The sequence below is a fragment of the Rattus norvegicus genome, chromosome 1 (genome assembly GCF_021556685.1).
Source record: "Rattus norvegicus strain SHRSP/BbbUtx chromosome 1, alternate assembly SHRSP_T2T, whole genome shotgun sequence".
In the NCBI taxonomy this organism is placed as follows: Eukaryota; Metazoa; Chordata; class Mammalia; order Rodentia; family Muridae; genus Rattus; species Rattus norvegicus.
Window position 1 is genome coordinate 62,817,521 of NC_141534.1, and position 13,272 is coordinate 62,830,792.

Here is a 13,272-nt window from a genome sequence, read left to right on the forward strand (position 1 = left end):
GGGGGGAGGGCGGCAATGGTGGGAGGGTTGGGAGGGGAACACCCATAAGGAAGGGGAGGTGGGAGGGGGATGTTTGCCCGGAAACCGGGAAAGGGAATAACACTCGAAATGTATATAAGAAATACTCAAGTTAATAAAAAAAAAAAAAAAAAGAAATACAAAGACAAGAATCAAAAAAAAAAAAAAAAGAAGGGTGGTGTTTCCCTAATTTCTTTCTCAGCTTGTTTCTCTTTTGTGTAGAGGAAGGCTACTGATTTATTTGAGTTTATTTTATACCCAGCCACTTTGCTGAAGTTGTTTATCAGCTTTAGTAGTTCTCTGGTGGAACTTTTGGTATCACTTAAATATACTATCATATCATCTGCAAATACTGATATTTTGACTTCTTCTTTTCCGACCTGTATCCCCTTGACCTCCTTTTGTTGTCTGATTGCTCTGGCTAGAACTTCAAGAACTATATTGAATAAATAGAGAGAGAGTGGGCAGCCTTGTCTAGTCCCTGATTTTAGTGGGATTGCTTCAAGTTTCTCTCCATTTAGTTTAATGTTAGCAACTGGTTTGCTGTATATGGCTTTTACTATGTTTAGGTATGGGCCTTGAATTCCTATTCTTTCCAGGACTTTTATAATGAAGGGGTGTTGAATTTTGTCAAATGCTTTCTCAGCATCTAATGAAATGATCATGTGGTTTTGTTCTTTCAGTTTGTTTATATAATGGATCACGTTGATGGTTTTCCGTATATTAAACCATCCCTGCATGCCTGGGATGAAGCCTACTTGATCATGGTGGATGATTGTTTTGATGTGCTCTTGGATTCGGTTTGCCAGAATTTTATTGAGTATTTTTGCGTCGATATTCATAAGGGAAATTGGTCTGAAGTTCTCTTTCTTTCTTGGGACTTTGTGTGGTTTAGGTATAAGAGTAATTGTGGCTTCATAGAAGGAATTCGGTAGTGATCCATCTGTTTCAATTTTGTGGAATAGTTTGGATAATATTGGTATGAGGTCTTCTATGAAGGTCTGATAGAATTCTGCACTAAACCCGTCTGGACCTGGGCTCTTTTTGGTTGGGAGACCTTTAATGACTGCTTCTATTTCCTTAGGCGTTATGGGGTAGCTTAACTGGTTTATCTGTTCCTGATTTAACTTCGGTACCTGGTATCTGTCTAGGAAATTGTCCATTTCCTGCAGATTTTCAAGTTTTGTTGAATATAGGCTTTTATAATAAGATCTGATGATTTTTAGAATTTCCTCTGAATCTGTAGTTATGTCTCCCTTTTCATTTCTGATTTTGTTAATTTGGACACACTCTCTGTGTCCTCTCGTTAGTCTGGCTAAGGGTTTATCTATCTTGCTGATTTTCTCAAAGAACCAACTTTTGGTTCTGTTGATTCTTTCTATGGTCCTTTTTGTTTCTATTTGGTTGATTGCAGCTCTGAGCTTGATTATTTCCTGCCCTCTACTCCTCCTGGATGTATTTGCATCTTTTTGTTCTAGAGCTTTTAGGTGTGCTGTCAAGCTGCTGACATATGCTCTTTCCTGTTTCTTTCTGCAGGCACTCAGCACTATGAGTTTTCCTCTATAGCACAGGTTTCATTGTGTCCCATAAGTTTGGGTATGTTGTACCTTCATTTTCATTAAATTCTAAAAAGTCTTTAATTTCTTTCTTTATTTCTTCCTTGACCAGGTTATCATTGAGTAGAGCATTGTTCAATTTCCACGTATATGTGGGCATTCTTCCCTTATTGTTATTGAAGACCAGTTTTAGGCCGTGGTGGTCCGATAGCACGCATGGGATTATTTCTATCTTTCTGTACCTGTTGAGGTCCGTTTTTTGACCAATTATATGGTCAGTTTTGGAGAAAGTACCATGAGGAGCTGAGAAGAAGGTATATCCTTTTGCTTTAGGATAGAATGTTCTATAAATATCTGTTAAGTCCATTTGGCTCATGACTTCTCTTAGTCTGTCTACGTCTCTGTTTAATTTCTGTTTCCATGATCTGTCCATTGATGAGAGTGGGGGTGTTGAAATCTCCTATTATTGTGTGAGGTGCAATGTGTGTTTTGAGCTTTAGTAAGGTTTCTTTTACGTATGTAGGTGCCCTTGTATTTGGGGCCCAGGTATTTAGGATTGAGAGTTCATCTTGGTGGATTTTTCCTTTGATGAATATGAAGTGTCCTTCCTTATCTTTTTTGATGACTTTTAGTTGAAAATTGATTGTATGTGATATTAGAATGGCTACGCCAGCTTGCTTCTTCCGACCATTTGCTTGGAAAGTTATTTTCCAGCCTTTCACTCTGACGTAGTGTCTGTCTTTGTCTCTGAGGTGTGTTTCCTGTAGGGAGCAGAATGCAGGGTCCTCGTTGCGTATCCAGTTTGTTGATCTATGCCTTTTTATTGGGGAGTTGAGGCCACTGATGTTGAGAGATATTAATGAACAGTGATTATTGCTTCCTGTTATATTTATATTTGGATATGAGGTTATGTTTTTGTGCTTTTCTTCTCTTTGTTTTGAGGCCAAGACGATTAGTTTCTTGCTTCTTCTAGGGTATAGCTTGCCTCCTTATGTTGGGCTTTACCATTTCTTATCCTTTGTAGTGCTGGATTTGTAGAAAGATATTGTGTACACTTGTTTTTGTCCTGGAATATCTTGGTTTCTCCATCTATGTTAAGTGGGAGTTTTGCAGGATACAGTAACCTGGGCTGACATTTGTGTTCTCTTAGGGTCTGTATGACATCTGTCCAGGATCTTCTGGCTTTCATTGTTTCTGGTGAAAAGTCTGGTGTGATTCTGATAGGTCTGCCTTTATATGTTACTTGACCTTTTTCCCTTACTGCTTTTAATATTCTTTCTTTATTTTGTGCGTTTGGTGTTTTGACTATTATGTGACGGGAGGTGTTTCTTTTCTGGTCCAATCCATTTGGAGTTCTGTAGGCTTCTTGTATGCCTATGGGTATCTCTTTGTTTAGGTTAGGGAAGTTTTCTTCTATGATTTTGTTGAAGATATTTACTGATCCTTTGTGCTGGGAGTCTTCACTCTCTTCTATACCTATTGTCCTTAGGTTTGATCTTCTCATTGAGTCCTGGACCAATGTTTTGGACCAGTAGCTTTTTCTGCTTTACATTATCTTTGACAGTTGAGTCAATGATTTCTATGGAGTCTTCTGCTCCTGAGATTCTCTCTTCCATCTCTTGTATTCTGTTGGTGAAGCTCGTATCTACAGCTCCTTGTCTCTTCTTTTGGTTTTCTATATCCAGGGTTGTTTCCATGTGTTCTTTCTTGATTGCTTCTATTTCCATTTTTAATTCCTTCAACTGTTTGATTGTGTTTTCCTGGAATTCTTTCAGGGATTTTTGCGATTCCTCTCTGTAGGCTTCTACTTGTTTATTAATGTTTTCCTGTGTTTCTCTAAGGGAGTTCTTCACGTCTTTCTTGAAGTCCTCCAGCATCATGATCAAATATGATTTTGAAACTAGATCTTGCTTTTCTGGTGTGTTTGGATATTCCATGTTTGTTTTGATGGGAGAATTGGGCTCAGATGGTGCCATGTAGTCTTGGTTTCTGTTGCTTGGGTTCCTGCGCTTGCCTCTCGCCATCAGTTTATCTCTAGTGTTACTTTGTTCTGCTATTTCTGACAGTGGCTAGACTGTCCTATAAGCCTGTGTGTCAGAAGTGCTGTAGACCTGTTTTCCTGTTTTCTTTCAGCCAGTAATGGGGACAGAGTGTTCTGCCTTCGGGCGTGTAGTTTTTCCTATCTATAGGTCTTCAGCTGTTCCTGTGGGCCTGTGTCTGGAGTTCACCAGGCAGGTCACTTGCAGCAGAAAAGTTGGTCTTACCTGTGGTCCTGGGGCTCAAGTTTGCTCGTGGGGTGTTGCTTATGAGCTCTCTGCGGCAGCAGCAACCAGGAAGATCTGCGCTGCCCTTTCCGGGAGCTTCCGTGCACCAGGGTTCCAGATGGGAGTTTGGTGTTTTCCTCTGGCGTCAGATATATGTGCAGAGTGCAGTCTCTTCTGGTTTCCCAGGCATGTCTGCCTCTCTGAAGGTTTAGCTCTCCCTCCCACGGGATTTGGGTGCAGAGAACTGTTTATCCCGTCTGTCCCTTCAGGTTCTGGTGGTGTCTCAGACGCAGCGGTCCTGCTGCACCTGGGCCCTCCTCTGCGGGAACCCAGAGGCCTTAAACAGTTTCCTATTGGGCCAGGGATGTGGGCAGGGGTGAGCAGTGTTGGTGGTCTCTTCTGCTCTGCAGCCTCAGGAGTGCCCACCTGACCAGGCAGTGAGGTCTCTCTCCCACGGGGTTTGGGAGCAGAGAGCTGCTGCGGGCCGGGATCCGCGGGTTTGGGACTCCCAGTAAACCCCGGGAGTGCCCAGTCCTAGAGGAATTTTTGCCTCTGTGTCCTGAGTTCACCAGGCAGGTCTCTTGCAGCAGAAAAGTTGGTCTTACCTGTGGTCCCGAGGCTCAAGTTTGCTCGTGGGGTGCTGCCTATGAGCTCTGCACGGTGGCAGCAACCAGGAAGATCTGCGCCGCCCTTTCCGGGAGCTTCCGTGCACCAGGGTTACAGATGGTGTTTGGTGTTTTCCTCTGGCGTCAGAGATGTGTGCAGAGTGCAGTCTCTTCTGGTTTCCCAGGCATGTCTGCCTCTCTGAAGGTTTAGCTCTCCCTCCCACGGGATTTGGGTGCAGAGAACTGTTTATCTGGTCTGTCCCTTTAGGTTCTGGCGGTGTCTCAGACGCAGTGGTCCTGCTGCTCCTGGGCCCTCCTCTGCAGGAACCCAGAGGCCTTATACAGTTTCCTCTTGGGCCAGGGATGTGGGCTAGGGTGGGCAGTGTTGGTGGTCTCCTCTGCTCTGCAGCCTCAGGAGTGCCCACCTGACCAGGTGGTGAGGTCTCTCTCCCACAGGGTTCGGGAGCAGAGAGCTGCTGCGTTTCGGGATCCGCGGGTTTGGGACTCTCGGTAAACCCCGGAAGTGCCTGGTCCTAGAGGATTTTTGCCTCTCTGTGTCCTGAGTTCACCAGGCAGGTCTCTTGCAGCAGAAAAGTTGGTCTTACCTGTGGTCCCGAGGCTCAAGTTTGCTCGTGGGGTGCTGCCTATGAGCTCTCCGCAGCGGCAGCAACCAGTGACGCTGCCTTTTTTCTTTTCTCCCTACACCCTACTGGTGGCTCAGGTTGGACAACTAGGTGCCCATGACCAACTCCTCATTGTGGATGAATTTAGTCTGGATGGACTTTCTCAGGAAAGGTATGACTAATTGGTCACTTAAACGCGTCAACTAATTGGTTAGTTTTAGTGTACTGAAGTGATAGTTTGCATTTAATTTTGAAATTTGAATTCAAAAAGAAGTGATGTAAAAGCTCTTTGTGTTTACTCACCTTCACTATAACCCTAGTTCTTAGAGCACATGAATCTCATTTTGGGTTCACTCATAAGAATGTATATTAGTATAGAACATTTCATTAAATAATTATATAAATATGTACACATATACTTAGAGCTTGTAAAATCTTTAAATATCTTAATGTTTGTGTTATAGAATAGAATATATTTACCTGTTTTATAATTAATTATCATAAGTGATGTGGAGAGGACATAATCTTCTGAAAGTCTGGTTTATTTCCCCAAACAGCAACCAGGCTGAGAAACCTAAGCACAAGTATTCTGAACATAGACTCCTCTATGACACTGAGCGCTGTTTCTTTATATTTTCTTCCTAGGGCAGCAGAACTCATGACTACAACCAGGTCCATGGTTACACTGGAAGTTGCAAATCAAGGCATCCTCTCTCACTGCCTGTCCACCTTTCTTACCCAGCCATTGTCCTCCATGGTGCAGAGAGGTAAGAGCTAGTGACTCAAGCCAGGTTAGCCAACATATAGTAATCCTGTATTGAGATATGTCTCCTCCTAAAAGTTATCAAAATCTGGGGCTGGAAAGATGGTTCAGTATTTTACAACACCAGTGTTAGCTCACAACTGCCTAAAACTCTAATTTCAGGGGATTTGAAACCTTCTTCTAAGTTCTTTGGACACCAGTCAAGCATTCATGTGCACACATGCTGGGCAAACACTCATACACATAAATTATTTTTATAAAGTGAGACCCTAAAAGTCCCATGTAGTAGCTCCTACCACAGCTCTTGCTCAGCTTTTCAAGGAAGAAGTTATTTGAGACTGAGTGCATGATGCTGAGAAATACTTCTGGATCATGATACAGATCAGATCTGATGGTATGGTTTACTAGATATATTCACAGTCTGTTAGGTGCAGTATTGTGAATCCTCTTCGGACCCTGACTCAGCTTTTATTTTTACTTTTTATTTTTTCAGTTTTATTTTTAATATGCTACTCAAGTAAATTAATATTAAATTAATGAATCTGTGAAAATGAGAATTAGTTTAAATGAGTAAATTAAATGTGAAATGTTTTTTATTGAAAGCATAGTGTCAAAATTATAGTTTTTAGCAGGGCATTTAAAATACATGCTTTTTAGAAAACCATTTATTTATTTCCTTTACAATCCTGTCTTCCGAGTAACCCACCATACAAATCTTCCCTCCATCACACTTTTCCTGAAATGGCAAAGCTTGTTTCGGGGTGTCAACCCCCATGAATGCTTTTTAAAAGATTGTAAAACAGATACCTGAGGAAAAAGTATGCCTTTTATGCAGTTTTAAGCATCTGATTGTTTACTTCTTTACATTTCACAAGAACAGACCCCTCTACCTAGACCTGAAGTTAGGAGCTAAATTTCAGGAGTGACAATGCCACAAACAGCATGCATCAGTGTATAGAAAAAATCTTTTTATTCCTTTGTAGACACAGGAACAGCTGGCTACTTGGCCAGTGAGCCATAAAGCAGTGTCAGGTCTGGTTATATAACCATTCCCCAGTTTTTGTTACCTCCTCTGTGAGGAAGAAACATGTATGAAATTTTGTTAATATCTCTGGTGAGTCCCTGAAGTAGTATAGCTTCCTCTTTTCTTTTCTCAGCCTCTTACCCCTTCCAAGGAAGAGCTTCAGGAAGTTTTACCTACTTGAGCTCCACTGTGTAGAGGCTGGCAAGGGTCTCTAGTGTGACAGTGATATGTGGATCCAGAGGTCCTCAGTGGAATCTAGCACATGCAGCCAGGAGCACCTGAACCCTTCCTCCAAGTCAGTTGCCCCTGCTTCCACTCTGACCAAGAGTGGTCCAGGCCATTGGGAAACCCCAGCAGAGGTGCTGCCCACCCCTGTGACTGTCTCCCAGCCCATATGAACAGACCTCCCTCCACCACCTCCTCTACCACAGGTCCACTACACCAGATATTGGTGGCATTTCAGTGGATTTGCCACTCCCCCCTCCTTCTGCAAACAAGGCAGCATCCCCGTCTGCACAGGTGGCTGGGAAAAATGAGTGAGGAGCAGCAGTGGTGGTCTGAGATATAGAAGGCCTGTCTGGACAAGGAAGCAGAGAGGAAGCACAGGGAGCAGGAGAGGAAAGGGCGACAGATGCACTCTCATTCCCTGAACTTGCTTCCTTCTCATCTTTGACCACACCGACCAAACCAGGAAAACCTTCCACACTGCAGAGGCCCCAAGAAACAGTCATTCTGGTGTTGTAGTCCCTGCAGCAGCCCCCCACTATTGAGCACAGGGATCTGCAGTTCATAACTATCAGAAAAGAGGTGCTGTCCTCTGGGGAGTCTGTCTCCAGACCCATAAAAATAAGATGTCAGGAAGAAGCTGGAGAAGCAACAGCAAATGCACCTTGTGGATATGCTAAGCAAGGAGATCCATGAGTTGCAAAACAAGGGGGACGGTAGTGCAGAGGAGACTGACTGCCTGTGGACGCTTATGCTGGAGTGGCAGTTCCAGAAGAGACTTCAGGCCATATTTCTTGCGTTTCTCCCAGGTTCATTTCATAAAACTGTTCAAGAAGCACAACATTTGATGTTTCCATAGTAGAAATTTATAACAACAATGTTTTTGCCCTTCTGGCCTTAGACAGTTCTACAGTGGTGTCTATGGTTAAGTGCCAGGCAGTGAGAACCCAGGGGTGACATTCAGATGTACACAGGATGACCAGCAGGTGAGGTGCTCCTGGGGCCCAGTGTCCTGAGTGCAGGTCCTCAAACTTACAGCTGCCCACTCCAGCTGTGCCTGGGATGGAGCCAGTGCTACCAACCTAGGAGGCATCTCAGGGAATGTGCTTAGTATGTGCCCCATTGCTTCAGTGCATGACAAGGTTAATCTGCAGGAGTAGCAAGGATTTTAGCCAGCTCTCGTTCTGTATCTGAGGAAGAACATGTCTTTAAGAACATCAAGATGCTCACCTCTAGCACATATCAGCTTTATATATCAAAGATATCATAATAAAGCTGTTTAAAACATAAAAAGTTATAAGGTAGCTCAAGGGTAGGATTACTGACCCTGAGTATTATATCTAATTACACACACACACACACACACACACACACACACACACACACACACACAGAAAACGCTACAAAAGTTGGAAAAATAAACGAATCTTAAAAATATATAAATAAATGTATAATTATTAAAATCTATATGAGAGTCAATGTTTATCACCCAGCATTGTGGAAGGGGCTTAGAGAAATGAATTATCCCCCCTCCAACTTCAAAAAACATACGCACACACAATCAATGACATGTGTAATTATACCAGGAAATACCCGTATTTTATAGAATGCCATAATCGAAAGTAAGAACCATCTTTTTTGTTAAGGGTTGCCAATACATTCTTTTTCCAAGGTGTGTGCATCTGTGCCAGTCTTGTTCACTATGGGATGGAACAGGTCCCTGACCTGTGAGCCTAGAGGTGAGCAGGGGATCTTTGCTCCATTCTGAGCCTGAGAAAGGCAGGATGCCCCCTCAAGGGTCCATAGCAGGGAAGGTTTTCAAGCTATGACAGTGCTGGAAAAGCCTATACAAGGCACACAGTTAGCAGTGATGTGTTTGCAGGGAGTCCAAGGAACCAGCTTTGTACTGATGCAGGTGGGCAAGCATTTATCATCCACCTCCCACTATGACAGCAATGAGAGTATTGCTTAAGTTTTATTTCATAGATTTGATCCCTGACCAAAATACCAAAAACTGCACCCTTAATGATGTAGCAAATAGAATAGTGGATGCTAGGCCAGGAACCTATGACTCTTCTAATACCATTGTGTATTTCCGAGCAAGGAAGGAGAGGTATCAATGGACAGCAGTCTGTTTCCCCACGAGTACTCTACCACTGAGTTAGTAGCCTTAGCGCTCCTCACCTCTAGAAAAAGGGTGTCACTAAGTTGTCCAAGCTGATCTTAAACTCATGATGTAGACCAGGCTAGCCTTGAAGTTCTGATCCCCCTACCTACTGTGTGTCTTGAGTGTCTGGTATTACAGGCCCGTTTCTCTATGGATTAGTAGCCCATGGAAGAGTCCATGATCCCATGACCCTCTAGTTCTCAGCCTGTGGAGCTATTGGCCTAAGGGGGAGATGGAGTCCATCTGAAGGGATGGGTCAACAAGACAACTCTGTAGAGTGGGGAACTCATCATTCATATTGGGTCCCTGCTGGGAAGAGGAGAAATCAAGAGGAGGGAGGAGATTGGTGTTGTGGAATCCTCCTCTTCCTCATCTTTCTCCTCCTCCTCCTCCTTCTGCTGCTAATGCTGCTGGTGCTATTGCTGTTTCTCCTGTTGGTGCTGTAGCTTCTGCTGGTGTCTTTCCTTGGCCATGTGTCTGAAATCACCTCCTGTTTATACTCAGGACATGACAGAATTTCAAGATGGCACTGTGAGAGAAAAAAAGTCAATTTATTCTAAGCAAAAACCTTATGCGGTAGAATACTTAGATTACCATTTGGAGCTTTGATTGCCTTATTATTTTATCAAATCTTCTCTTCTACTTCTCAGTTAAGATTTTTGAAAGAAATCATTTAGAAATGTTACATATATATATATATATATATATATATATATCAATTGCTAGGTCTTAGGAATGAAAAAATCAGTATGCAAAACAATATGCATGCATGCAGGATTCTGACCATCAACAATAACCAACAAACTAGGTTGTTGATACTTATTCAGTGACAAACCTTGTTATTAATTTTAAGGCTTAAAGGAGTGGGATGTTACATTTGAAAACATAAGACTCTGTTCTGCAGCACTTGTGATTGATGACCACATGTGCTAGAACCAGTAGCCCATGGATGAGTCCATGAGCCCATGAATCTCTAGTCCTCACCCTGTGGGAGCTATTGGCCTAAGGGGGAGCTGGAGTCCATCTGAAGGTATGGGTCAACAAGAAAACTCTGTAGAGTGGGGAATTCATATTGAGTCCCTGCTGGGAAGAGGAGAAATCAAGAAGAGGGAGAAGGCTTGGTGTTGGGGAAACCTCATAAAAGAACTTAGAGAAGATACAAGGTAAGAATTGTGGGGAAAATGGAAACCAGAGACAGAGGAAGGACCAGCATAGAGCAAACTAGAAAGGACAAAGCACGAAGGTACCTGGGCTGTGCCTGCTGCTTGTTATCTGGACTCTCCCTGTGGCTCATTTCTGGGGTGAGATTCTGATCTGCCCCAGGCGAGGTTTCTTTCTCCTTGGCAAGCAGCAACAAAGCTTTATCAGGGCATTTGCTATATTCCTGGTCCACCCCTTAAAACCTCTGTGCCGGACCCTGCTGGAGATGGGCTTATCCTCTAATGGGGCTCTGTGGGAGAGTAGATTATCTTCTTTTATTTCCTTGTTGCTACTCTTCTCACTGAAGATGCTTGTTGTTTGAATGTATGGGACACTCATGGCACATTTGTGATAGTGGTCCTGTGTAGGTGTCATCGGTAGTGGCCTGAGACGACCAGCCACAGTGGACCTTCTTCCTCCTTTTGTATGAACCTTCTGGCCATAATGAGATACGTGACCTTGGGAGAATGACACCTGCAAGGTGTCAAGGACTGGCAGGCTTCCACTCCTCTTTCTTTGTAATCTAAAAGCAGCAGCAGGATCAAGGCTAGGAAATGGGGCTGCAATGGGACTCACTTGCTGTGCCTGGGCTGTGCAGCCATACCCCGGGAGAGCCTGCTGTTGTAGGAAGCAATAAGTTGCCATTTCCTCATATTTTCTTTTTATTAGGGAGTATTTTATTACAGAGGCTTGAAATCCCATGCATTTCATCGCACCCAAAATTTCAGGGTCTGGCCTGAGGGGAAGCAGTTCTTCACAGCGAACTGTGAACCTCTTCCCGTGTTCTTTGAACCAGGCGTGTTTCATCACCTCGCTGGCTGTTGGTCTATACATTGGATTTACTGTTAGTAATTGACTAAGGAGGTTCTCCAGTTCTTCTGAAACCCCACAGGGGGCAGGATACACCCCTGCAACAACTTGTTTTTGTAATTCTTGGATGATCACAGAATCAAATGGGAGCTTTCCCACTACCATATAATACAAGACCACTACTATTGTCCACATATCATTCTTTATCCTGTCATACAGAAGTCCAAGGAAGCGTTCCGGGAAACCAAAAGAATACGCACCGCAGTGCTGGTTTAGCATTTGTCCAGGTTGTGTTTCGGTGCTAAGCCCAAAGTCGATGACTTTGACCTTTTTGTTTTTATCAATCATTATATTGTCCACTTTCAGGTCTCGGTGAACAATCCCCTTTCCATGGCAGTAGCTCACTGCTGATAATATCTGTTCAAATATTTGCCAGGCCTCATCCTCCTCTATGTGCCCTGACTCTCTGATGTACTGGTAGAGTTGTTGGCCTTCCACCAGCTCCATTATGAGGTATATTCTAGTTTTGTTTTCAATGACTTGTAAGAGAGAAACAATGTTGGGGTGGTTGATCTTTCTCATTATGTTTGCTTCTGTCATGGCTGGCCGGAACCACTACTTGTTCTTTCGGAGAACTTTGACCGCCACTGGGGTTCCTGTGAGCCGGCGGTGGGCCAGGAGGACCTTGGCATGGCTTCCTTTTCCAATAGTCTTCAGTACTTTATATTGGGAATGAAAGGTTCCCTCCTGAGAGATACTGGGATCGGGACTAGAAGGTGGTAACTCCTCCTCAGTCTCTGTAGGCATTTTATCAGTACTAATGCTACCTAAAAATAACAAACAAATGGAATCAAATAATGAAAAAGATGGAGCAATTCAGGAACTAAAATTACACATGTGGAACCTAAAAGAAACAAATGAAACAAAAAGAAAAAAATAATAACAAAGAAAAGACTAGACTAGAAAAATAGAGTAAAATTATGAACAGGGGGAAATATGAAGAATCATAAGTAAAAGCCACCCAAATAACCATCCCCAAAAGAGAAAGCCAAGAGCACACAAATACTAAATGTAATGATGAAAATAAAAATCGTTATACTACAATAGGATTGGGCGGCCAAAGCTGATCAATACTGTGAATGGATGTAGTTTGAAGAAAAAGGTCAGATGAAAGAAACGAGAGGAGAAAGAATTAGTATAAGACAAAACAAACAAATGTAAAAAGCCAACACTTAAGGGAAAACTCCATTGAATTTCAGGACCTAGTGATCCACAAAAATCCACAACTCTCCAGAGCAAAATACTGAAAATTAAAATTAACCAACCACAAGGAATGAGGCAGTTAAATATCAGTGAATAGTAAACCTTAAACAAAGGCCGAAGAGTCAAAGTGTCACAAAGGGCAAATTTGTATCAAGTCTAAGCCAATGATTGCTTGTACTCAATAAATGGAGAAACAGGAATAATGTAAAAGGATGAAACCGCAGGGCATTTAAAATGGATAGAGTTAATCATCCGACTGCAGAACCGTAAATAATCAAAGCAGTAATATAGCATGTGAGAACATAAAAACCACCACCAAAATGAATCCAGCAATCCATAATAAATAAATAAATAAATAAATAAATAAATAAATAAATAAATAAAATAAAACCACAATAAGGAAATAGCCAGTGGTCTTGAGAATATATGGCCTAATTCTATCTCTTAAACACATAGAAAAAAAAAATCAATCCATAAATAAGCAGCCAGCAGTCTACGTAGGCCTTTAATCTGATATTATGTGGTTGGCATATCAAATTCCTGGGAGCCACTGGAGAGCCAAGACAGGTACTTGGGCAGCTGCAGGCCAGTGAGAGAGCCTGTCTTGAAAATGAGGTTGAGGACCTGCCTCAGGAACAGGAGCCAGGGTGACTTCTAGCCTCTACACTCTTTTGCACTGAGGTGCAGGTAATATAGATACAAGGGGCAAAAGGGGATGGGCACGTGCGTGCACACACAAACACACACACACACA

The 13,272-nt window shown here is 42.8% G+C and overlaps 1 pseudogene across 1 annotated transcript; it reads right to left on the minus strand.

Moving 5' to 3' along the window:
- Positions 1 to 8,636: 8,636 nt before the first annotated feature.
- Positions 8,637 to 12,082, minus strand: LOC148007101 (sperm motility kinase Y pseudogene; annotated as a pseudogene). Its single transcript, XR_015646209.1, has 2 exons — positions 10,493 to 12,082; positions 8,637 to 9,774 (listed from the first exon to the last, which is right to left on the minus strand). The product of XR_015646209.1 is annotated as a sperm motility kinase Y pseudogene (transcript).
- Positions 12,083 to 13,272: the final 1,190 nt, after the last annotated feature.